Source organism: Rhinoderma darwinii, chromosome 1 (assembly GCF_050947455.1).
Source record: "Rhinoderma darwinii isolate aRhiDar2 chromosome 1, aRhiDar2.hap1, whole genome shotgun sequence".
Taxonomy (NCBI): domain Eukaryota; kingdom Metazoa; phylum Chordata; class Amphibia; order Anura; family Rhinodermatidae; genus Rhinoderma; species Rhinoderma darwinii.
This window is the reverse complement of record NC_134687.1, coordinates 321,576,834-321,603,719: the sequence shown is the minus strand read 5'-3', so window position 1 is coordinate 321,603,719 and position 26,886 is coordinate 321,576,834.

The following is a 26,886-nucleotide window of genomic DNA, read 5'->3' as shown; positions in this document are numbered from 1 at the left end:
TTGGGGGGGACCCGACATCGTTCTTTCCAATTATTTTTTAAATGACGTGGCGTCCCCCCCATTTTCATAACCAGCCAGATACAATAAAGCAGCAGCAGCCTAGCATCACCAGGGTGGGAAGGGCCACTGTTTTTGGCCTTTCCCCTCCTGATAATACAAGCCTGCGGCCACCCCAGTGGCCGACCATCACTACAGATGGTCAGGTACTGGATCGTACCCGGCTCTTCCCAGCACCCCTGGTGGCGGTGGGTACCGGGGTAATAAAGGGGGTTAGTGTTAGCCTCTGCACCGGCTAACACTAAGCCCTGCCTTAGCAATGGATGCTGTCAATCAGCCGGCGGCCATTACTAAGGCGGTAGTAATATAGTTTAAAAAAAACCACAAAGACATAGAAAAAATATTTTATTGAAATAAAAAAAAAAAACACAACCCTCATTAACCATTTTATTAATAAAAAAAAAAGCTGTCATCGAAGTAGTCCTGGAATCCGCCGTAGTCCAACGACCGAACCTGTAAGAAAACACACAAAAAATGATTAGTAACACATGTGTTAGGGTATGTGCACACACACTAATTACGTCCGGAATTGACGGACGTATTTCGGCCGCAAGTACCGGACCGAACACAGTGCAGGGAGCCGGGCTCCTAGCATTATAGTTATGTACGACGCTAGGAGTCCCTGCCTCGCTGCCGGACAACTGTCCGGTACTGAAAACATGATTACAGTACGGGACAGTTGTCCCACAGCGAGGCAGGGACTCCTAGCGTCGTACATAAGTACGACGCTAGGAGCCCGGCTCCCTGCAGTGTGTTCGGTCCGGGACTTGCGGCCGAAATACATCCGTCACTTACGGACGTAATTAGTGTCTGTGCACATACCCTAAGGCTTAGATACAGGGCCCATGTGTGATACTGTCTGTGGGACCCTGTATCTAAGCCTACCACAAGGTAGGCTTAGATACAGGGTCCAGCAGACAGTAATCTTATACAGTATAAGATTACTGTGTGCTGGGGCCCTGTATCTAAACCTACAGTGTGGTAGGCTTAGATACAGGGCCCAGCAGACAGGATCACACATGGGCCATGTATCTAAGCCTACCATGTGATTGGCTTAGATACAGGGCCCAGCAGACAGGATCACGCATGGGCCATGTATCTAAGCCTACCATGTGATTGGCTTAGATACAGGGCCCAGCAGACAGCATCACACAATCTGTGATCCTGTCTCATGGGCCCCCTAAGCCTGCTACATCGTAGGCTTAGGGGTTGTGCAGTCCCTAAACATTGATGGCCTATCCTCAGGATAGGCCATCAATAGCTGATGTGTCGCCCGGGACCCGCGAATCAGCTGTTTTGAAGGGGCCGCAGCACTCGTACGAGAGCTGCTTCCCCTTCATTTCACTACTCGCCCACACTGTGAATCGCCGAAACCGATTCACAGTGTGACCGGAATGAAGTGACAGGAATGAAGGGGAGCAGCTCTCGTACGAGTGCTGCGGCCCCTTCAAAACAGCTGATTGGCGGGTCCCAGGAGTCGGACCCCGCCAGTCAGGGCTATCTTACCTTCCTCTTCGGCCGCGGCGGGAGTTCTGTAGTCTCGATGCTGTGCGCGGCGGCATAGCGCTGTGACGTCATGCGCTGCGCACAGCGCCTGACGTCAGGACCTCCGCTGCGATCCGGAACCAGGAAGGTAAGTAAAGTATGTTACTATAGTAACAGGGGCCCGCGGCCCGAGTTACTATAGTAACTTTTTATTGATGTGGTGCGGGGGGCCGTGGGCCCCCCTGGCTTCGGGGCCCGGTCGCAATTGCGACCGCTGCGACCCCTATAGCTACGCCAGTGGTCCACGGGCCTCTGTCTCAGTCCTCAGCATCGCGCAGCTGAGAACTGAGTCGGCCAGCAGAGGAACGGGCCCCCTTCCCACGCGGGGCCCTTGTGCAGCTGCACCGGCTGCACATGCGGTATGTCCGCCCCTGGCTAGTTGATGCGGAAATGCGGCGGAAATTTTCTGCAGCAAATCCGTTACGTGTGGACAAGCCCTTAGGCAGCAAGTGAACAGTCAGTTCTTGAAGGTTTTTTCTTTTTTGGAGCATAAAAAATGGGCAAGCGTAAGGATCTGAGCAACTTTGACAAGAGCTAGACTACTGGGGAAGAGCATCTTCAAAATGGCAGGTCTTATGGGGTGTTTTCCCATATGCAGTGGTCAGTACCTTCCAAGAATGGTGCAAGGAAGGAAAACTGGTGAATTGGTGACAGGGTCATGGATTCTTGGACTCTTCTGCAAGACTCTTCTTCTCTCCCTGCCATCTGCCATCAGGGCATGCTGCTATACACATTAAATGGCTGACTAGTCCTGCTGAAATCGGCGTATTTGGCCCAAACATATTGAGTTTGCTATGTCTCCAAAACATTCATTACACTTTGCTGTGTCTTTCAATTCCATTGTTTGCAATGTAAGGCCCTGTTAAGGGCTTATTTACACGAACGTGATATACGTCCGTGCAAAGCGCATGGTTTTCACGTGCCTCGCAGGGACCTATGTTCGTCTATGGGGCTGTGCAGACAGATTCTCGCAACAGCAGTAAAAAGTATGATTGAAAACAGAAAAGCACAACTTTTTCTGTTTACAAACATACAGAGTGTCATAATGATGGTGATATGGTGATGACACACGGAGCTAAGTGCCTTTTGCGCGCGCAAATTTACACGCTCGTGTAAATCCGCCCTAACACTGAGTATTTTTACACGTTTTTTGACGCGGAAACCGCGTGGGAAGCCGCACCTAAAAACGGCCAAAAATGCCTCCCATTGATTTCAATGGGAGGCGGAGGCGTTTTTTTACCACGAGCGTAAAAACCGTCTCGCGGTAAAAAGAAGCGTCATGCCCTATCTTCGGGCATTGACATCAATGGGAGGCAGAGAAAGCGTATTTCGCTGCGTTTTTTTGCCCGTAGTACTCAATGGGTGCGAGCGAAAAAACGCAGCGAATATCGCGGCAAACGGCGTGCAGGCTGGTCAAAATCTGCCTCAAAATCCCAAACGGAATTTTGAGGCAGAATTTTCCTCCTGTAAAAAACTCAGTGTAAACGGGGCCTAAGGGTATGTTCACACGCTGAGTCAAAAACGGCTGAAAATTACAGAGCTGTTTTCAGAGAAAAGAGCCTCTGATTTTCAGGCGTTTTTGAAGCTGAAAATGAAGCTTCTTGGAGCTTCTTTTCAGGCTTCTTTTGAGGCGTTTTTTGAGGCGTTTGTCATAGTGTTAAATGGAAAATCAGCTCCAAATAACGCCTCAAGAAGTGACATGCCACTTCTTTTTACGGAGTGTCTTTTTACGCTCCGTTTTTTAAAATAGCGGCGTGAAAAGACGCCCCGTATGAACTAAATGCTGTTATTCCCATTGATTTTAATGGCAGATGTTTGTAGGCGTTCAGCTTTCATTTTTTCAGGCGTTTTTTGAGCCGTAAAACCCCCAAAATACGCCTGAAAACACTGCGTGTGAACATACACTACTGTTCAAAAGTTTGGGGTCACCCAGACAATTTTGTGTTTTCCATGAAAACTCACACTTATATTTATCAAATGAGTTGCAAAATGACTAGAAAATATAGTCAAGACATTGACAAGGTTAGAAATAATGATTTTTATTTCAAATAATAATTTTCTCCTTCAAACTTTGCTTTCGTCAAAGAATGCTCCATTTGCAGCAATTACAGCATTGCAGATCTTTGGCATTCTAGCTGTTAATTTGCTGAGGTAATCGGGAGAAATTTCACCCCATGCTTCCAGAAGGCCCTCCCACAAGTTGGATTGGCTTGATGGGCACTTCTTGCGTACCATACGGTCAAGCTGCTCCCACAACAGCTCTATGGGGTTGAGATCTGGTGACTGCGCTGGCCACTTCATTACAGATAGAATACCAGCTGCCTGCTTCTTCCCTAAATAGTTCTTGCATAATTTGGAGGTGTGCTTTGGGTCATTGTCCTGTTGTAGGATGAAATTGGCTCCAATCAAGCGCTGTCCACAGGGTATGGCATGGCGTTGCAAAATGGAGTGATAGCCTTCCTTATTCAAAATCCCTTTTACCTTGTACAAATCTCCCACTTTACCAGCACCAAAGCAACCCCAGACCATCACATTACCTCCACCATGCTTGACAGATGGCGTCAGGCACTCTTCCAGCATCTTTTCAGTTGTTCTGCGTCTCACAAATGTTCTTTCTTGTGATCCAAACACCTCAAACTTCGATTCGTCTGTCCATAACACTTTTTTCCAATCTTCCTCTGTCCAATGTCTGTGTGCTTTTGCCCATATTAATCTTTTCCTTTTATTAACCAGTCTCAGATATGGCTTTTTCTTTGCCACTCTGCCCTGAAGGCCAGCATCCCGGAGTCGCCTCTTCACTGTAGACGTTGACACTGGTGTTTTGCGGGTACTATTTAATGAAGCTGCCAGTTGAGGACCTGTGAGGCGTCTATTTCTCAAACTAGAGACTCTAATGTACTTGTCTTGTTGCTCAGTTGTGCAGCGGGGCCTCCCACTTCTCTTTCTACTCTGGTTAGAGCCTGTTTGTGCTGTCCTCTGGAGGGAGTAGTACACACCGTTGTAGGAAATCTTCAGTTTCTTGGCAATTTCTCGCATGGAATAGCCTTCATTTCTAAGAACAAGAATAGACTGTCGAGTTTCACATGAAAGCTCTCTTTTTCTAGCCATTTTGAGAGTTTAATCGAACCCACAAATGTAATGCTCCAGATTCTCAACTAGCTCAAAGGAAGGTCAGTTTTTTAGCTCCTCTAAACAGCAAAACGGTTTACAGCGGTGCTAACATAATTGCACAAGGGTTTTCAAGTGTTTTCTAATCATCCATTAGCATTCTAACACAGTTAGCAAACACAATGTACCATTAGAACACTGAAGTGATGGTTGCTGGAAATGGGCCTCTATACACCTATGTAGATATTGCATTAAAAACCAGACGTTTGCAGCTAGAATAGTCATTTAGCACATTAACAATGTATAGAGTGTATTTCTGATTAATTTAATGTTATCTTCATTGAAAAAAACTGTGCTTTTCTTGCAAAAATAAGGAAATTTCTGAGTGACCCTAAACTTTTGAACGGTAGTGTACCCTAATAGGAATGTACCATAAGAAAATGTGACATTCTATGTGGACTAGACTGAAGGAATTTAGCCCTATTTAAAAAAAATATTGCCCCAATATTGCTGACTTTAAAAGCTAATTGTTTTTTCCAATTTCCCTATAGCCTCTCTTTTTGTATTATTGGCTACCTCATATATCAGGATTATTTTTAATTCATAGCGGTTTATTGCTGTGATAACAGCGAAATTTACGCAAAATGCAGCATCTGACCACACTGTATAAATATACCCATAGACTGCTAGCCATGTGACTGGCACCTGTAAGGAATTAGGTAGCAGAATAGTAATCTCCTGGGGTAGACAGGCACTCTGCAGCAGGCACACAAGAAAATTTTAGGCCATACAGCAGGATTGTGGTACAACTGACCACAGACAGTTTTATTTTCCGGTTGTCACAGAAATAAACAAAAAAACAAGCAATTGAATAACCTATGCCTCTCCAGCACTAGCTATATATATATATTTTCCAATAATTTTTTTTCAAAATGTAATCACTACAATGCTTCTCAATTTATCTATTAATGCCCCCTGAATATCTTTATCTATTTTTAAATTTATCCTTATGCTCTTGTGTTTACATTTAGACGTTTGTTTACCTCTGTGTGTTCGTTGCGTCGCTCTTCCGGTCATACAGTTCCCGGCATGCACCGCTTGTGTCCCAGCATTCAATGCGCTTGCAGCAGGGACTCATCACACCTACTACACCCAGCTATAAATATTTTCTAATCTCTGTTGCCATTTTACTGCTCTCATTAGATCAGTGAGAGCTGAAGATAACCCTGCAACATATCAGTGCTGTACCAAACAACACTCTCTCTTACATAATGGTAAAAAAATATGTCATTTGACCCCAAAAATGTCTATTTCCCAGAGCCGGTGTCCCAGACCTGAGCATTAGTATAGGCCCTGCTCCAGGACTCTGGGGAAGCCCCCGACATCACTGTCCATATATGGACAGTGATGTCAGGGGCTTCCCCAGAGCCGGAGTCCCAGAGCAGAGCGCTAGTATAGGCTCTGCTCCGGGACTCTGTGGAAGCCCCTGACATAACTATTAGCGCTCCTCCTGGGACTCCAGCTCTGCTCCTGACATAACTGGTCATAAATGGATGGTGATGTCAGGGGCAATCCCAGAGCTGGAGTCTCGGACAGCATGCGTGATTATACAAATATTATGTTGGAACACGCAGGCCCTAGTTCAGTGAAGTCGTCATTCGGAACAGCCCATGCCAGGGACGTCACAGATGACACACCATTCGAGCAGAAGACCAGAAGAGGAGCTTGTCCGGAAGTCCAGAATCAAGAAGACCAGATAGAACAGCAGGTAAAATTTCTGATGGTGGCAAAGTCACGTGACACTACCCCGTTTTAGAAGACATCTATAGCTTTGAAACATTAAGTATATTACAAAGATACTTTATTACATAGTTAACATATGTTGCATAATTGTTTTTCAAAGGTGGAAAACCACTTTAAGTACACGGTCAATCTTAGTTTTTTTCATTTTCGTTTTTTCCTCCCCGCGTTCCATATTCCATAACTTTATTATTTTTTCGTCTACATAGCCATAAAAGGGATTGTTTTTTTGCGGAACAAGTTGTAGTTTTTCAAGGCACCATTTAGTGTACCACATAATCAGGGGCATAGCTAAAGGCTCATGGGCCCCAATGCAAAGGTTCTTCTTGGGCCCCCACCAAACTTCTCATGGCCGATGGCCCGCTGCTTTCAGCTGCAACGCTGGGTCTTTTAAGTGATCCAACAATGCAGCACTAGCAGCCAGGAGCGTCACTAAGGACTTAAAACATCAAGGGGAATAGCCCCAATAAATATGTGTCCCCCCAAAAAAAATTTGCATGTGTATGTTTATGTGTATAGACAGCATAACAATAGCGATACGACCCTATAGCTATGGATAGGATTAGATACAGCGGCTCAGCAGACAGTCTCACACATTATAGGATTAGATACAGTGGCTCAGCAGACAGTATCACACATGATAGGATTCGATTTAGGGCCCAGCTCACTGACATTGCGGCTCCAGCGCTGGACCAGGAAAGTTAAGTATAAGAATTATTTTCCTTTTTATGTGTTACTCGTTTTTTTTGTGTGTTTGTTTTTTTTTTACAAGTTCGGTTGTTGGACTACTTCAGATTCGAGGACTACTTAGATAACTGCGTTTTTTTTATTCTCAATAAAATGGATAACGAGGGTTGTGTGTGGGATTTTTATTTCAATAAAATATTGTATCTATGTATTTTTTTAAACTTTATTACTACCATCTTAGTAATGGCCGCTGTTTGATTGACAGCGTCCATTACTAAGGCGGGGCTTAGTTTTAGACATGAAGAGGCTAACACCAACCCCCATTATTACCCTGGTACCCTCCGCCACCAGGGGTACCGGGAAGATCCGGGTACGATCCCGTACCCGACCATCTGTAGTGACGGAGGGGTACTGGGGCGGCCGCAGGCTGGTATTGTTAAGAGGCTCTGTCACCAGATTTTGCAACCCCTATCTGCTATTGCAGCAGATAGGCGCTGCAATGTAGATTACAGTAACGTTTTTATTTTTTAAAAACGAGCATTTTTGGCCAAGTTATGACCATTTTTGTAGTTATGCAAATGAGGCTTGCAAAAGTCCAAGTGGGTGTGTTTAAAAGTAAAAGTCCAAGTGGGCGTGTATTAGGTGCGTACATCGGGGCGTTTTTAATACTTTTACTAGCTGGGCGCTCTGATGAGAAGTATCATCCACTTCTCTTCACAACGCCCAGCTTCTGGCAGTGCAGATCTGTGACATCACTCACAGGTCCTGCATCGTGTCAGACGAGCAAGGACACCGGCACCAGAGGCTTCAGTTGATTCTGCAGCAGCATCGGCGTTAGCAGGTAAGTCGATGTAGCTACTTACCTGCAAACGCTGATGCTGCTGCAGAATCAACTGTAGCCTCTGGTGCCGGTGTCCTCGCTCGTCTGACACGATGCAGGACCTGTGAGTGACGTCACAGCGTGATCTCTCGAGAACACGGCTGTGTCTGCACTGCCAGAAGCTGGGCGTTCTGAAGAGAAGTGGATGATACTTCTCATCAGAGCGCCCAGCTAGTAAAAGTATTAAAAACGCCCCGATGTACGCACCTAATACACGCCCACTTGGACTTTTACTTTTCAACACACCCACTTGGACTTTTGCAAGCCTCATTTGCATAACTATAAAAATGGTCATAACTTGGCCAAAAATGCTCGTTTTTAAAAAATAAAAACGTTACTGTAATCTACATTGCAGCGCCGATCTGCTGCAATAGCAGATAGGGGTTGCAAAATCTGGTGACAGAGCCTCTTTAGGCTGGGAAAGCCCAAAAACTGTGGCCCTTCCCACCCTGGTAATGCTAGACTGCTGCTGCTATGTTTTATCTGGCTGGTTATAAAAATGTGGGAACCCCAGATATTCTTTCCAATTATTTATTTATTTCTTTAAAAAATGACGTGGGTTCCCCCCTATTTTTTATAATCAGCCAGATATAAATATAGCAGCAGCAGCAGCCTAGCATTACCAGGGTGGGAAGGGACACTGTTTTTGGCCTTTCCCTGCCTAATAATACCAGCCTGCGGCCGCTCCAGTGCTCAACCATCACTTCAGATGGTCGGGTACTGGATCGTACCCGACTCTTCCCGACAACTCTGGTGGCGGTGGGTACCGGGGTAATAATGGGGGTCAGTGTTAGCCTTTTCACCAGCTAACACTAAGCCCTGCCTTCGTAATGGACACTGTCAATCAGTCAGCAGCCATTAGTAAGGCGGTAGCGATAAAGTTTAAAAAAAACAGAAAGACATAGAAAAAATAGATTAATTGAAATAAAAAACCCACACACAACCCTCATTAACCATTTTATTGAGAATAAAAAAGCCGTCATCTAAGTAGTCCTCGAATCCGACGTAGTCCAACAACCGAACCTGTAAAAACAACACAAAAAAAAACATTAGTAAGGGCCTGTTCACAACACCGCAACCCTTCCGTTGACTGAACCCCTCAACAGAAAGGCAAACTGAAACCTCAGCTTCTGTTTTCCCTCACCATTGATCTCAATGGTGATGGAAATCTTGCTAAAGGTTTCCGTTTCTCACCGCTGTGACAGGATTCAGTTGTTTTGCAAACGGAAACCATTAGCAAAGTTTCCATCACCAGTGAGATCAACCCGACGGAAACCTCAGACTGAAGCCCTCATCGGAAGGGCAGCGGTGATGTGAACAGGGCCTTAGATACAGGGCCCATGTGCATGTGTGATACAGTTTGTTGGACCCTGTATCTAAGCCTAAGGTAGCCTTAAATACAGGGTCCAGCAGACAGTAATCTTATACAGTATAAGATTACTGTCTGCTGGGGCCCTGTATCTAAGCCTAACATACGGTAGACCTAAAAGGGGTTGTCCAGTCCCTAAACATTGATGGCTATCCTCAGGATAGGCCATCAATAGCTGATGGGTCGGGGTCCAACTCCCGGGACCCCTGACAATCAGCTGTTTTGAAAGGGGTGCAGAGCTCGTACAAGCGCTGCTTCCCCTTCATTTTCCTCACTTGCTCACACTGTGAATCGCTGACACGTCCGTGTCGGCGATTCAGTGTGAGAAAGTGACCGGAATGAAGGGGAAATAGCGCTCGTACGAGCGGCTGCACCCCCTTCAAAACAACTGATTGGCGGCGGTCGCGGAAATTGGACCCCGACCCATCAGCTTCAGCAAGACAGTTGTATTAAACTTAGCCTACACTTCGGCCACAGCGGAGGTCCTCACTCCATCAAGTGTCGGGATGTTGTGCGCAGCGCATAGCGTCATAACGTTAGAACCTCCGCTGCACTCTGGAAAGAGGGAGGGTAAGTACTGTCAGTTACTATAGTAACAGGGGCCCGTGTAGTTTATTACATAGGCCCCAGTTACTATAGTAACTTCTCATTGATGTGGTGCGGGGGGCCGCGGGCCCCCTGGTTTCGGGGCCCAGTCACAATTGCAACCGCTGCGACCCCTATAGTTCTGCCACTGCACATAATGTACTAGGAAGCAGAAAAAAAATATTGATGGGGTGAAATGGGCAAAAAAAAGCGATTACGCCAAATTTTGGGGGGTTGTATTTTTACGGCATCCATCAGGTGGTAAAAACTACTTGTTCACCTTATTCTAGAAGTTCATATGATTACGATTACAGCGATACCAAATGCATGTTTTTTTCATGTTTTAGCCATAACTTTATTTTATCCATTCAGTGATGTGAGTGCTTATTTTTTGTGGGGCGAGCTGTCGTTTTCACAGATACCATTTTGGGCTACATGCAACTTTTTTTTTTTTTTTTTCTTTATCAAAGATTTTTATTTTGAAAATATAACAAGACATAAACATTTCACAGTTTGTGCAAAAAAATTGAAATTTGAACGCAGTGCAATACATTTAAAGAGGCTCTGTCACCAGATTTTGCAACCCCTATCTGCTATTGCAGCAGATCGGCGCTGCAATGTAGATTACAGTAACGTTTTTATTTTTAAAAAACGAGCATTTTTGGCCAAGTTATGACCATTTTCGTATTTATGCAAATGAGGCTTGCAAAAGTACAACTGGGCATGTTGAAAAGTAAAAGTACAACTGGGCGTGTATTATGTGCGTACATCGGGGCGTGTTTACTACTTTTACTAGCTGGGCGTTGTGTATAGAAGTGTCATCCACTTCTCTTCACAACGCCCAGCTTCTGGCAGTGCAGCACTGTGACGTCACTCACAGGTCCTGCATCGTGTCGGCACCAGAGGCTACAGATGATTCTGCAGCAGCATCGGCGTTTGCAGGTAAGTCGATGTAGCTACTTACCTGCAAATGCTGATGCTGCTGCAGAATCAAGTGTAGCCTCTGGTGCCGACACGATGCAGGACCTGTGAGTGACGTCACAGTGCTGCACTGCCAGAAGCTGGGCGTTGTGAAGAGAAGTGGATGACACTTCTATACACAACGCCCAGCTAGTAATAGTAGTAAACACGCCCCGATGTACGCACATAATACACGCCCAGTTGTACTTTTACTTTTCAACACGCCCAGTTGTACTTTTGCAAGCCTCATTTGCATAAATACGAAAATGGTCATAACTTGGCCAAAAATGCTCGTTTTTTAAAAATAAAAACGTTACTGTAATCTACATTGCAGCGCCGATCTGCTGCAATAGCAGATAGGGGTTGCAAAATCTGGTGACAGAGCCTCTTTAAATGAAGTATCATAGTATAACAACAGTATGCATATATATACATGTATAAGAACAACAATAGAAGGTAGCCTCCCACCTGTCAGAATTGAGTGATAAGAGAGATATAACGGCAATAACTGTACCATGTTCGCATCAAATCAGTGCAATAGTCAGGGAAACCGCCCCCCCAGTAAAGTGAGAAGTGACACATATAAGAGCACTTTTGAATATGTGGACACACAACAACTAACACCAGACAACAAAGGGAAAACACATACAGACAAAGCGCCTCAGGTAGGTAATATGATTTGTTCAGAACATTCCATCCAGCCAGAGAGGTAGATCAGCACCATCCCGGAATCCAGACCACACCATCCAAGTTTGGACGAAGAGCCCTGATTTGCCCCTATCAGCAGACAGCAACTCCTCCATCCTCATAATCTCGTTCACCTCCGTTACCCATTCCGCCAGGGACGGTACAGTATGCGACTTCCAGTGACGAGGTATCACCGTTCTCGCTGCGGTCAAGAAATGTCGAAAGATCCCCTTTTTGAGGTGTGGGAGTGATCCAGGAACCATAGAAAGCAAGCCTATGGAAGCCGAGGTCGGAACCTCAGTATAGAAAAGCTTGTTGCCTAGATCAAAAATCTTTCCCCAAAAGGGACATAGCATGGGACAGTCCCACCAAATATGCAACATAGTTCCAGGAGCCCCCCCACACCTCCAACAATAAGCAGACACATCAGGGTATAGCCTATGTAACAAGGTCGGACAACGGTACCACCTGGTAAGTATTTTGTAATTCTTTTCCTGGGCAAAACAAGACATCGGTAACTTATGGGCTAAAAAGAAGACGGTGCCCCACTCCTCTTCAGAGTGTCTAACCCCCATTTCCTCGTCCCATGCGGCAGTGAAGGATAATTGAGAAAAAGAAAATTTTGGCAGAAGGATCCCATGTAGGTGGGACAACACATGAGAAGGGGCTGTGGGCAAGGACAAGTAGAGTTCCAGAGGAGTCTTATCCTGTAGTAATACCAGACAGTCACCCATGGAAGAGAGATAGGACCGCAACTGCAAATAGGACCACCAAGTTGACCGCCTCCCCGGGCAGGCAGCAGATACATCAGTCATTGGCAACATGGCACCGTCTGGAGTAAGGGTCTCAGACAAACATCCACCATTTCCTCTCTCCCAACAGAGGAATGTATCAACACCCTCCGCCGGAGGGAAAGAAGGATTATCAAATAGAGGAGTCAAGGGACCCGGGCGATGAACAAGGCCCGTAGTACCCAGGATCCGTTCCCATACCATGAAAAACTGATGTGTGAGGAAAGGTAGAGAGAGAGTTTGTCTCTGAAGGACTGACAGCCACGGCAGAGAGGATAATGCAAGAGGAGACATAGCCTTTTCAATGCGCACCCATTGCTTACCTGTTTCCGAACTGAACCAATCCACTACTCTCATAATTATCGCTGCTTGATGGTATCGTTTAAAGTCTGGGAGACCCGCGCCCCCGTCTACTTTTGGCCGGCTAAGGACAGCAAACCGGATGCGAGGCTTAGAGGAGCCCCACACAAACTTGGTTATGGCCCTATGTAAAACCTGGAAAAAACTGGATGGTACGGCAATAGGGACGGTCTGGAAGATATACAGAAATTTGGGCAAGATATCCATTTTAACCGCATTGATACGCCCAAACCACGACATGCGGTTCCCGCCGTATTCCGCCAAGTCCTTCATGGTACGCTGTAGAATAGGCGTATAATTCAGAGCATACAAATCCGACTGTTGCGTGGGGACATGTACCCCTAGGTATTTTAAAGATGTAGGTTGCCACCTGAACGGAAAAACCTGAGCGAGATGGGCAGCTAGAGGGTGATCCAAAGAGATATTCAAGGCCTCCGATTTAGAGTAATTGACTTTAAAGTTACTTAAATGACCAAAGCACTCAAACACCTCCGTCAAATATGGCAAAGAAATCATGGGAGTTGTGATGTATACCAGGAGGTCATCTGCGTATAACGCCAATTTATGATGCTGTGAGCCAACACGTATACCATTAATATTAGGGTTGTTCCGCAGTGCCACGGCCAGGTGTTCCATGACAAAAGAGGCGAAAGTGGGCACCCCTGTCTCGTGCCATTAGCAATAGACAGAGGATCAGATAATAGTCCGTTGACACGAACTCGAGCAGTAGGCCTTTGGTACAAGGCCATTATCCTATCCACCGTGGTGGTGCCAAGGCCAACCTGCGTCAGGACACTGCGGAGGAACACCCAGTGCACTCTATCAAAAGCCTTTTCGGCATCTATCGAGAGTAAGCACATCGGTATCTTACGGGTTTGGCAGTATGACGTCAAAAGGAGGGTTTTGTTAGTGTTATCCCGCGCTTCCCGACCACATACAAACCCCACCTGATCATCCACAATCAAGCCAGGCAGTAATGGCGATAAACGAGAGGCAAGCAACTTTGCGAAAAGCTTCACATCTACATTGATTAGCGATATGGGCCTGAAGTTTGCACACACCGTTGGATCCTTGCCTGGTTTTGGTAGGAGAGTTATATGAGCCTCGAGGAATTGAGGCGCAAAGGGACACGAGGAGGACACCGAATTAAAAACTTTCGGCAGAAAAGGAGCCAATTGATCTTCAAATGCCTATAAAATTTGTTATTAAACCCATCGGGCCCCGGGCTCTTGCCCAAGGGTGACTCTCCAATAGCATGCTCCACTTCGGCTTCCAAAAAATCCTCCTCAAACTCCAAAGCCACCCCCTCCTCCAAGGTCGGCAACGCAGTATCATGAACATAACGGTCGATATTATCCCGTAACGCCTCTGCCTGCATATCATGAAATTGGCCTTTAATATTGTATAGCGCCGAGTAATAGTGTTTAAAGCAGTCAGTAATACCAACCGGGTCATGAACCTCACCGCCCGAGGGAGATGAAACTTTAGGGATATATGACGCTTGTGGACGGGGATGCAGCATCCGTGCCAGAGACCTACCGCATTTATCCGCATGTTCGTAGGAGTGCTTGCGCATCCGATCCCTGAACCGAGCGTGTGACTGGTCTATCAAAGAACGCAAGGATTCTCTCGCTGTAGTGAGCTCCGCAAAAATCTGTGAGGATGGAACCTGTTTATGACAGGATTCCAGATCCCGTATCTGAATCAAGAGACGTGCAATAGCAAACCCCTTTTCGCGCTTCAATCGTGCCCCATTTTGTATCAGTACCCCTCGAATGACACACTTCAGTGCCTCCCACTGGAGTGGCAAGGGAGTAGCTTCATGTTCATGAACCTCAAAGAAACCGGTAAATGAATCTTTAATGGCCGCCATGCATACTGCATCCCGTAACAAATTGTCATTAAATTTCCAGGATTGGAAATTAGGCAACGAGTTAGTAAATGTAAGGGTCAGAAACACAGGGGCATGATCCGACCAAACCATAGGGCCCACGTCAGAGGTAGGATGCCAGGTAAGCAAGTGGTGGCTAACCAAAAAAGCGTCTATCCTACTGTACATGTTATGCAGTGGGGAGAAATAAGTGTATTCTCTTACCTGAGGGTGTAGAATCCTCCACACGTCAATCAACTGCATGGAATGCATCACAGTTTTCAGTGCCCCCAAATGCGACTTAGGGACAACAGACCTGCCCGAGGAGGTGTCAAGTCTGGAATCGAAAGTCAAATTAAAATCACCTCCAACAATTAAAACGCCCTCAGTGAACTCCTCCAATTTCCTTAAATACAATCGGCCCACTCGTGCCTGGTCCTTATTGGGGAGGTACAAATTAGCCAGAGTAAAGATCTTATTACGTATGGATAGCTTGAGAAAAACATATCGACCATCCGGGTCAACCAGAACATCAAGAATGTTATGAGAGAGTGACTTATGAATACATATACTGGCACCCTTGGACTTGGATTCCGGGTTGGTACTGTGGAACCAGGCCGGAAAATATCGATTCGTGAACTGTGGCGTATGGCCCGCCTGAAAGTGGGACTCTTGTAGGAACAAAATATGTACCCGCTCTTTATGCATGTTATATAAAATTTGTGAGCGTTTTTCTGGGACATTAAGCCCCCTAGCATTGTGCCATCGCCACCTCTCACTGAAGGAACTCGTAGAGCAATGCACTAAGCAGAGGCGAGACGAACAACAACAGGACAAACAAGGAAGGGAGACACGACAACAAAGACAAACAGACAGGTGAAATAATCACCCACTCCTTGAGTTACTCAAGGAGAAACAATCCAATATACACCGGATATAACCAGTGAGTCCCTAAGAGGAGAAGTGTCAGGACAAGGTCTAGCCAGCGCCCCGCACCCCCCAACCCAGTACAAATATCACACATCTTAGAACCAAAACATGAATGGAAAGAAAATCAAGGCAATTAGCTCAATATCACGAGAAAATGAAGTAATGGCCGACATTAGGTCAGGATCGAACAGAGATGCCAGCATAACAATACATTCCCGGAAATTTACACAGTTACCGCATGAGTGTAAAGGCATGTAATTAGTAAAAATGTAGATAATCACATAACATACATAGTGCAGTAGTACTGGCAGCTGAGGAACATTAATTAATCACGGGCAAATGGCCTATCTGATCACCTGCAGCCCCTACCTAGAGCGAAAGAACCGGTATAACATGAAACACATCAGACCTTCGCCTCCCAAGATATAAGCAGTAACAATTGAACTTAACAGGTCTAAGCCGACTGCTGGCCGACAAAGAAACATCCAGACGAAATCACAGCGGATCAGCACGTCGCCCACCAGGACGACCCATAGGAGAAGCGGGAGAACGACCACGCCGGCGTGGCCTTGGACGCTGTGGTGGTAGAGGGACATACGGCCAATCAGGCAGGGGAACTCTCGGCACCTGGAGGGCAGCACAGAAGTCCCGGACATCTCCTGGGTCTCGAACACTCAGCAATGTCCCGTCCCTGCGAACCTGCAGCTGGAAGGGGTGACCCCAGGAATAGGAGATCTCATGCTCTCTCAGCACATCCAGTAAAGGACGAAGAACTCGGCGTTTGTCCAGGGTCATCTTGGACAAATCGGATAATAACTGGATCTTGACCCCTTGTAATAAGACTTCTCCTTTATCTCGGGCCTTCCTCATGATCTGCTCCTTTAGAGAGAAAAAATGGACACGGCATAGCACATCTCTAGGCCTATCAGGATCCGGGTTACGAGGGCCAAGAGTCCTGTGAGCCCTATCCAGCTCCAATGGATCATCAGCAGGACGCTCCAGCAGGGAGTTAAACAAGGACTGTAAGACAGGTATGAGTTGCCCCGAAGATATATCCTCAGGAATACCCCGGAGCCGAATATTGTTACGGAGATTCTGATTCTCATGATCTTCAGCCAGGTTAAATAGTGCATGAATCTGCTGGGAGTGATGATCCAGCCATTCTGCATGAGAGACTTGCTGCTGTGTAACAGTGGAAACGTCGCCTTCTATGCGCTGAACTTGATCAGACAATTGAGAGACATTAGTCGTAAGAGCCTGTATTTCAGATTTATAGGTCATCTCATGACGATTCACATAACGCTCCATGTCCTGTTTAGTGGGCAATGTGGCGAGCTGTTGTCTCAGGCCCTGTAAATCATCTCCCATGCTAGCAGAGCCGACAATGTGGGGAGAGGAATGTAGATCCAGATCCCGAGGAGAAGCAGGCATCGATGCAGACCCCAGCATGCCAGAGGATGAGGAAGGAGAGACCCGGGCGCCATGACTAACACCACGTGGCGAGCAGGACGGAGCGGGAAGTGCCATGACAGTTCCAGAAGGACCCATCTCCACCCCCGCCAGCAGGGAAGGAAACGGACCCAGGGAGCCAGAGACCGAAGAGGGGGTACTGTCGGTACCTGATGCTGCAGCGGCAACCCCCGAAGAAGACTCCTCTGCAAGCGGGAATCCTGTTCCAGTTCATCTCCCCTCCAGCGGCGCCATCTTGGGAGACGGCCCGGCAGCAGCGTCGGTGAGGAATCTTTGAATGGAGCCGGCTGAAGACATCTGCCTCGTACAGTATGGTGTCCCCGTGGTTGCCTTAGATTTCCTGACCATTAGGTAGGTTCAAGAGTGTCTTTTTAGTATGCTTATGAGCGGGTTATGGAAGTGCAGGAACGGAGCTCTCAAGCAGCACGTCTGGTCAGCGCCATGTCCAAGCCACGCCCCCTCTACATGCAACTTTTTCATCAATTTTTATTCCAGTTGTTTTGGAGAGCTAAGGTCACAAAAAAAACAGCAATTTGCGTGGGTAATATATTGCAGTATATCGACAGTATATTCCAGTTGTTTTGGAGAGCTAAGGTCACAAAAAAAACAGCAATTTGCGTGGGTAATATATTGCAGTATATCGACAGTCTTCTTTGAAACCCTACCAGATGTAGGGCTTCAAAAGAATACAGAGATAGCAGACCTGGGGGCCTTCATTAGGCTCCCAGGCTGCCATGACGACCATTGGCAATCCTGATTGCGTCATGGGGGTGTGATGGTGCGTCGGAGGGGGTCGCCACCCTAATTCTAGCAATTTAAATGCTGCGGTCGCGATTGACCATGGCATTTAAGGTGTTAAACGGGTGGAATCAAAGTGATCAGTGATTCTGCCCGTTGCAGTGAGGTGTCGGCTGTATTACAAAGCCGTCACCTGCTGAGTATGGAGCTCGCTCAGCACGTGATTACACTCCATACTTTACATTAACGGCTACCACGTACATGTGCACGTGGCATGTCATTAAAGGGTTAAGGCATCCTAACTGACACAGTGCAGGCCGAATACCTGGCACCATATACCAACATAAACAATGTAGTCCATTCAACCTGATATGTAGGTAGACCAGGACTGTGTGAATGGAGTGGAGGCCCACCCTTCCCTCGCCCACTCCAACAACCAGGCCCTATTACCAGTGGTGTAACTACCGCTGTAGCAGCTGTAGCCCACAGCATGAGGGGCCCGTGCCGCCCTCTGACACGCCCCCCATATGCCTGGTGGTGCCGCTAGCAGCCGTTATGGTGGGGGTTTCGGCGCTAGTGACAACCACCCCCTCTTGCAGTAATTGTACCTGCGTCTATAGCACGCAGGTACAAATACATGCATTAGCGCTGAATGTTCCGTGCCCGACCATTCAACGCCTTACAATGACGCTGATTGGCGGAGCAAAATGACTTGCTCCGCCAATCAGCGCCTTTTGAAGACGCTAGCGGCGATGACGTCATCGCGCCGCTTCCGTGGTTGAAAGGCGCTGATTGACGGGGCAAGTCATTCAGCCTTTCAACGACGTGCTGCTTGCGTTGTTCAGCTCCAGCAGACCTGCTCATAAGAGAGCAGATCTGCATGCCACCGGACAGCGCGGGAACGGGTTCAAGATAAGTATGTAAAGGTTTTTTTCCTACTAAAACTGTGAGTGGCATTATCTATAGTGGGGGCTCTATCTACAGGGGGTGTCTATATGTGGGGATGTGGGGCACTATATACAGGGGTGGGCTATATGTGGAGCACTATCTATAGGTGTTGGCTATATGTGGGACACTATATACAGGGGTGGGTTACCTGTGGGGCACTATCTACAGTGGGCTATATGTAGGGCACTGTCTACAGGGGTGGGCTATATATTTGGGACACTGCATACAGGGGGAGATATATGTGAGGCACTATCTACAGAGGTGGGCTGTATGTGGAGCACTATATATAGGGGGAGATATTTGTAGGGCACTATCTACACGGGTGGACAATATATGGGACACTATAAACAGGAGTGGATTGCCTGTGGGGCACTATCGACAGGGCGGCTATATGTAGGGCACTATCTACAGTGGTTGGCTTTATGTAAGGCACTAGCTACAGAGCTGGGCTATACGTGGAACACTATCTATAGGGGAAACTATATGTAGGGCAGCATGGTGGCTCAGTGGTTAGCACTATTGCCTTGCAGCTCTGGAGTCCATATGTGAGCACTATCTACATAGGGCTGTATGTGGGGCACTATCTACCGGGGCTTCTATGTAGGGCACTATACAGAGGCTCTATGGGGGTCACTATCTACAGGGGGCACGGTCAGTGTGTGGGACACAGTGTATGGTACTATTATAATCAGGGACACAGTGTATGGCGCTATTATAGTTAGAGGTGCAGTGTATGGCGCTATTATATTTAGAAGTGTTGAGAATTTTATCTTTGTTTTTGGGGGAGAAATTTTTTAAAAGTGGGAAGCTGAGAACACCTGAGCCGAAAACTGCAGAAATGGGTTGTTGGCCGGGAGAAATCCATCATAGAGGTCTGGATCGGAGGGAGAAGAAAAGAGAAAAAGAAATAGAATCTGAGACGTCACCAGTGAGTCACTTAATGTAAATGTTTATTCTGCCTCTAATCAGTACTGTAGTCACTGCATGATCTGCAGTGAGATGATGGGTGTTTGATTCTTGTTTTTGTGAAACAGCATCTCCCAGCATATCCTTACCATTGTTCGGGCCATGCTGGGAGCTGTGAAATTTACGGTAGGGGTTGCACTAAATTGAGCTGGTGTTGTATATATGTACTGAGCTTTGTTCTGGGGCTGTATTTATGTACTGAGCTTTGTTCTGGTGCTGTATATATGTACTGAGCTTGGTTCTGGTGCTGTATTTATGTGCTGATTGTAACGTCTATGGCCACGGTCTGTCGTTCTAACTTACCCCTCAACGACCGCGGCCATGGACGTCCTGCTGCTGTGCTGCGTCGTTCCCCTGTGAGGCGCCGGCACTCACTTCCGGGTATCGAGCCTGTCTCCCGGAGGGTGCGAGTGCGCTCGTGCCCACTCTTAAAGGGCCAGCGCGCGCTCCTGAAAATCATCATCATCAACTAATGAATTCCTGGACTATAAGAGGGTCACCACCCTTCTTATCCTCGTCTGAGCGTTGTTGTTGTTTCCCTTAGGAGACCATTTGCAAGACAGACTAAGTGTCTTCCAGTTTCCCAGTGTTCCCCGTACCTGTATCCTGTATCCTGTTTCCCGTGCTATCTATACAATCCTGGTCTACTGCCGTGCTGAGCTGTTGTCGTGTTTTACTGCACCTCTACGCCTGTTCTACTGCACCGCGCCTGACGTCTACCTGCTGCCTGGTCCCAGCCAAGCCTGCCTTGCTGCTGTCTACGTTGCCTCAGGTACCCTTTTCTTGACTATAGACTCTGTACCATACCTGTTTGGCCAGCTGGCGTCCCACCACGCGGAACGGCCCAGTGGGTCTACACCCCGCCTCATGACACTGATCTTGGTTCTGGTATTGTATATATGTACTGAGCTTGGTTCTAATGCTGTATTTATGTACTGAGGTTGGTTCTGGTATTGTATATATGTCAGAGCTTGGTTGTAGTGCTGTATTTATGTACTGAGGTTGATTCTGGTGCTGTATATATGTACTGAGCTTGGTTCTAGTGCTGTATTTATTTATTGAGGTTGGTTCTGGTATTGTATATATGTCAGAGCTTGGTTCTAGTGCTGTGTTTATGTACTGAGGTTGGTTCTGGTGCTGTATATATGTATTGAGTTTGGCTCTCGTGCCGTATATAAGTATGAGCTTGGTTCTAGTGCTGTATTTACACTACCGTTCAAAAGTTTAGGGTCACTTAGAAATTTCCTTATTTTTGAAAGAAAAGCACCGTTTTTTTCAATGAAGATAACATTAAATTAATCAGAAATACACTCTATACATTGTTAATGTGCTAAATGACTATTCTAGCTGCAAACGTCTGTTTTTTAATGCAATATCTACATAGGTGTATAGAGTCCCATTTCTAGCAGCCATCACTCCAGGGTTCTAATGGTACATTGTGTTTGCTAACTGTGTTAGAAGGCTAATGGATGATTAGAAAACACTTGAAAACCCTTGTGCAATTATGTTAGCACCGCTGTAAACCGTTTTGCTGTTTAGAGGAGCTATAAAACTGACCTTCCTTTGAGCTAATTGAGAATCTGAAGCATTACATTTGTGGGTTCGATTAAGCTCTCAAAATAGCTAGAAAAAGAGAGCTTTCATGTGAAACTCGACAGTCTATTCTTGTTCTTAGAAATGAAGGCTATTCCATGCGAGAAATTGCCAAGAAACTGAAGAATTCCTACAATGGTGTGTACTACTCCCTTCAGAGGGCAGCACAAACAGGCTCTAACGAGAGTAGAAAGAGAAGTGGGAGGCCCCGCTGCACAACTGAGCAACAAGACAAGTACATTAGAGTCTCTAGTTTGAGAAATAGACGCCTCACAGGTCCTCAACTGGCAGCTCCATTAAATAGTACCCGCAAAACGCCAGTGTCAACGTCTACAGTGAAGAGGCGACTCCGGGATGCTGGCCTTCAGGGCAGAGTGGCAAAGAAAAAGCCATATCTGAGACTGGTTAATAAAAGGAAAATATTAATATGGGCAAAAGCACACAGACATTGGACAGAGGAAGATTGGAAAAAAGTGTTATGGACAGACGAATCGAAGTTTGAGGTGTTTGGATCAAACAGAAGAACATTTGTGAGACGCAGAACAACTGAAAAGATGCTGGAAGAGTACCTGACGCCATCTGTGAAGCATGGTGGAGGTAATGTGATGGTCTGGGGTTGCTTTGGTGCTGGTAAAGTGGGAGATTTGTACAAGGTAAAAGGGATTTTGAATAAGGAAGGGTATCCCATACCCTGTGGACAGGGCTTGATTGATGCCAATTTCATCCTACAACAGGACAATGACGCAAAGCACACCTTCAAATTATGCAAGAACTATTTAGGGAAGAAGCAGGCAGCTGGTATTCTATCTGTAATGGAGTGGCCAGCGCAGTCACCAGATCTCAACCCCATAGAGCTGTTGTGGGAGCAGCTTGACTGTATGGTACGCAAGAAGTGTCCATCAAGCCAATCCAACTTGTGGGAGGGGCTTCTGGAAGCATGGGGTGAAATTTCTCCCGATTACCTCAGCAAATTAACAGCTAGAATGCCAAAGGTCTGCAATGCTGTAATTGCTGCAAATGGAACATTCTTTGACGAAAGCAAAGTTTGAAGGAGAAAATTATTATTTGAAATAAAAATCATTATTTCTAACCTTGTCAATGTCTTGACTATATTTTCTAGTCATTTTGCAACACATTTGATAAATATAAGTGTGAGTTTTCATTTTGACCCCAAACTTTTGAATGGTAGTGTATATACTGAGCTTGGTTGTGGTACTGTATATATGTATGAGCACTGGCGTAGCTATAGGGGTCGCAGAGGTCGCAATTGCGACCGGGCCCCGAAGCCAGGGGGGCCCACGGCCCCCCGCACCACATCAATAGAAAGTTACTATAGTAACTCGGGCCGCGGGCCCCTGTTACTATAGTAACATACTTTACTTACCTTCCTGGTTCCGGATGGCAGCGGAGGTCCTGACGTCAAGCGCTGTGCGCAGCGCATGACGTCACAGCGCTGTGCGCCGCGCACAGCATCGAGACGACAGAACTCCCACCGCGGCCGAAGAGGAAGGTAAGGTTACCCTGACTGGCGGGGTCCGACTCCCGGGACCCGCCAATCAGCTGTTTTGAAGGGGCCGCAGCACTCGTACGAGAGCTGCTCCCCTTCATTCCTGTCACTTCATTCCGGTCACACTGTGAATCCGTGTCGGCGATTCACAGTGTGGGCGAGTAGTGAAATGAAGGGGAAGCAGCTCTCCTACGAGTGCTGCGGCCCCTTCAAAACAGCTGATTTGCGGGTCCCGAGAGACACATCAGCTATTGATGGCCTATCCTGAGGATAGGCCATCAATGTTTAGGGACTGTGCAACCCCTAAGCCTACGATGTAGCAGGCTTAGGGGGCCCATGAGACAGGATCACAGAATGTGTGATCCTGTCTGCTGGGCCCTGTATCTAAGCCAATCACATGGTAGGCTTAGATACATGGCCCAAGCGTGATCCTGTCTGCTGGGCCCTGTATCTAAGCCAATCACATGGTAGGCTTAGATACATGGCCCATGCGTGATCCTGTCTGTTGGGCCCTGTATCTAAGCCAATCACATGGTAGGCTTAGATACATGGCCCATGCGTGATCCTGTCTGCTGGGCCCTGTATCTAAGCCAATCACATGGTAGGCTTAGAGACATGGCCCATGTGTGATCCTGTCTGATGGGCCCTGTATATAAGCCTACCACACTGTAGGTTTAGATACAGGGCCCCAGCACACAGTAATATTATACTGTATAATATTACTGTCTGCTGGACCCTGTATCTAAGCCTACGTTGTGGTAGGCTTAGATACAGGGTCCCACAGACAGTATCACACATGGGCCCTGTATCTAAGCCTAACAGGTTCGGTCGTTGGACTACGTCGGATTCCAGGACTACTTCGATGACGGCTTTTTTTTTATTATCAATAAAATGGTTAATGAGGGCTGTGTTTTTTTTTTTATTTCAATAAAATATTTTTTCTATGTCTTTGTGTTTTTTTTTAAACTATATTACTACCGCCTTAGTAATGGCCGCCGGCTGATTGACAGCATCCATTGCTAAGGCGGGGCTTAGTGTTAGCCGATGCAGAGGCTAACACTAACCCCCTTTATTACCCCGGTACCCACCGCCACCAGGGGTGCTGGGAAGAGCCGGGTACGATCCAGTACCTGACCATCTGTAGTGATGGTCGGCCACTGGGGTGGCCGCAGGCTGGTATTATCAGGAGGGGAAAGGCCAGATACAGTGGCCCTTCCTCCCCTGGTGATGCTAGGCTGCTGCTGCTTTATTGCATTTGGCAGGTTGTGAAAAATGCAGGGGACCCCACGTCATTTTAAAAAAAATAATTGGAAAGAACGATGTGGGGTCCCCCCCAATTTTCATAACCAGCCAGATACAACACAGCAGCAGCAGGCAGCATTACAAGGGTGGGAAGGGCCACCGTTTTTTGGCCTTCCCCAGCCTAAGGGCATGCCCACACGTGGCGGATTTCCTCCGCAACTGTCCGCATCAATGCCGCACAGAATCTGCGTAGCGGATCTGCCCAAAATGTGCAGTAAATTGATGCGGACTAGCTGCTGCGGACTGCGGTAAAAGTGCTTCCCTTCTCTCTATCAGTGCAGGATAGAGAGAAGGGACAGCACTTTCCCTAGTGAAAGTAAAAGAATTTCATACTTACCGGCCGTTGTCTTGGTGACACGTCCCTCTTTCGGCATCCAGCCCGACCTCCCTGGATGACGCGGCAGTCCACGTGTGGCTTTGCCCTTATACTACCAGCCTGCGACCACCCCGGTGCCTGCCCGTCACTACAGATGGACGGGTACTGGTTCGTACCCGGCTCTTCCCAGTACTCCTGGTGGCGGTGGGTACCGGGGTAATAATGGGGGTTAGTGTTGGCCTCTGCACCGGCTAACATTAAGCCTCGCCTTAGTAATGGAGGTTGTCAATCAGCCAGCGGCCATTACTAAGGCGGTGATAATAAAGTTTAAAAAGATACAAGCACATAGAAAAAATATTTTATTGAAATAAAAAAACACAACCCTCATTAACCATTTTATTGAGAATAAAAAAAACGCCGTCATTGAAGTCCTCGAATCCGAAGTCCAACAACCGAACCTGTAAAAAAAACACAAACACACAAAAATAATCCGTAACACATAAAGAAGCAAAATTATTATTCTTACCTATCCTGGGTCCAGCGCTGGAGCCGCAATGTCAGCGAGTTGAGCCCTGTATCTAATCCAATCATGTGTGATACTGTCTGCTGAGCTGTGTATCTAATCCAATCATGTGTGATACTGTCTGCTGGGCCCTATATCGAATCCGATCATGTGTGATACTGTCTGCTGAGCCACTGTATCTAATCCTTTCATGTGTGATACTGCCTTCTGAGCCACTGTATCTAATCCTATCATGTGTGGTACTGTCTGCTGAGCCACTGTATCTAATCCTATCATGTGTGGTACTGTCTGCTGAGCCACTGTATCTAATCCTATCATGTGTGATACTGTCTGCTGGGCCACTGTATCTAATCCTATCATGTGTGATACTGCCTTCTGAGCCACTGTATCTAATCCTATCATGTGTGGTACTGTCTGCTGAGCCACTGTATCTAATCCTATCATGTGTGATACTGTCTGCTGAGCCACTGTATATAATCCTATCATGTGTGATACTGTCTGCTGAGCTGCTGTATCTAATCCTATCATGTGTGATACTGTCTGCTGAGTGTGTATCTAATCCTATCCATAGTTGATAGGGTCGTAGTGCTATAGATATGCTATGCTGTCTCATATACACACTTTTTTTTGGGCGGACACATATGTATTGGGGCTATTTCCCTGACATTTTAAGCCCTGAGGGTATGTTCACACGGCAGCGTCTGTTACGGCTGAAATTACGGTGCTGTTTTCAGGAGAAGACAGCACCGTAATTTCAGCCGTAATGGCATGTGCAGGCGTCTTTCGCTGCGTCCATTACGGACGTAATTGAAGCTGTTTTTCTATGGAGTCCATGGAAAACGGCTCCATTTACGTCTGAAGAAGTGACAGGCACTTCTTTGACGCGGGCGTCTTTTTTACGCGCCGCCTTTTGACAGCGGCGCGTAAAAAAAAATGACCGTCGGCACAGAACATCGTAAGACCCATTCAAATGAATGGGCAGATGTTTGCCAACGCTTTTGAGCCGCATTTTCGGACGTAATTCAATGCTAAAACGCCCGAATTACGTCCGTAAATAGGTTGTGTGAACCCAGCCTTAGTGACGCCGCGGCTGCTAGTGCTGCATTGTTGGGTCACTTAGGAGACCCAGCGATGCAGGTGAAAGCTGCGGACCGTCGGCCATGAGAAGTTTGCGGGGGGGGGGGGGGCCCAGTAAGAATTTTTGCATCGGGGCCCATGAGCCTTTAGCTACGCCCCTGTGTATGAGCTTGGTTCTGGAGCTGTAATTATATAGGATATATTTATAATAACAAAATTGCAGGGCAGATGGAATTGTTTTCAATTCATTGTATATTTCATGGGAACCTGTCTGGTAGTTTTAACCCCATTTCACCGCCACCATGTGGTAATACATGACCTGACAATATTTCCAAATGTATGTTTTTTTCAGATGCAGCAAAATCTATAAAATCAACTTTTAAAACGGCGCACACCATGCTAATTACTCATTAAAGGGTCATGGGTCGGTGCCGCTATCCTGAAGGGTCATATAGTCCTGCCTCCAAATCCACCTTTCCATGTTTTATTGACATCCCCCTGGCTGATACAACTTTCTCGGATGCGCCATTGCCTTGTACTACTTGGGGGGCTGTGTGGCACTATACACAAGGGGGCTGTGTGGCACTATACACAAGGGGGGCTGTGTGGCACTATACACAATTGGGAGCTTTGTTGCATTATACACATTGTGAGCTGTGTGGCACTACTAAGGGGGGCTGTGTGGCACTACTAATGGGGGGCTGTTTGGCACTATCTACTAGGGGGGCTGTATGGCACTATTTACAAGGGGGTGGGCTGTGGCTCTATCTACAGGGGTATGTGTGTAGCGCAGTCTACAGGGGTCTGAGTGTGGCAC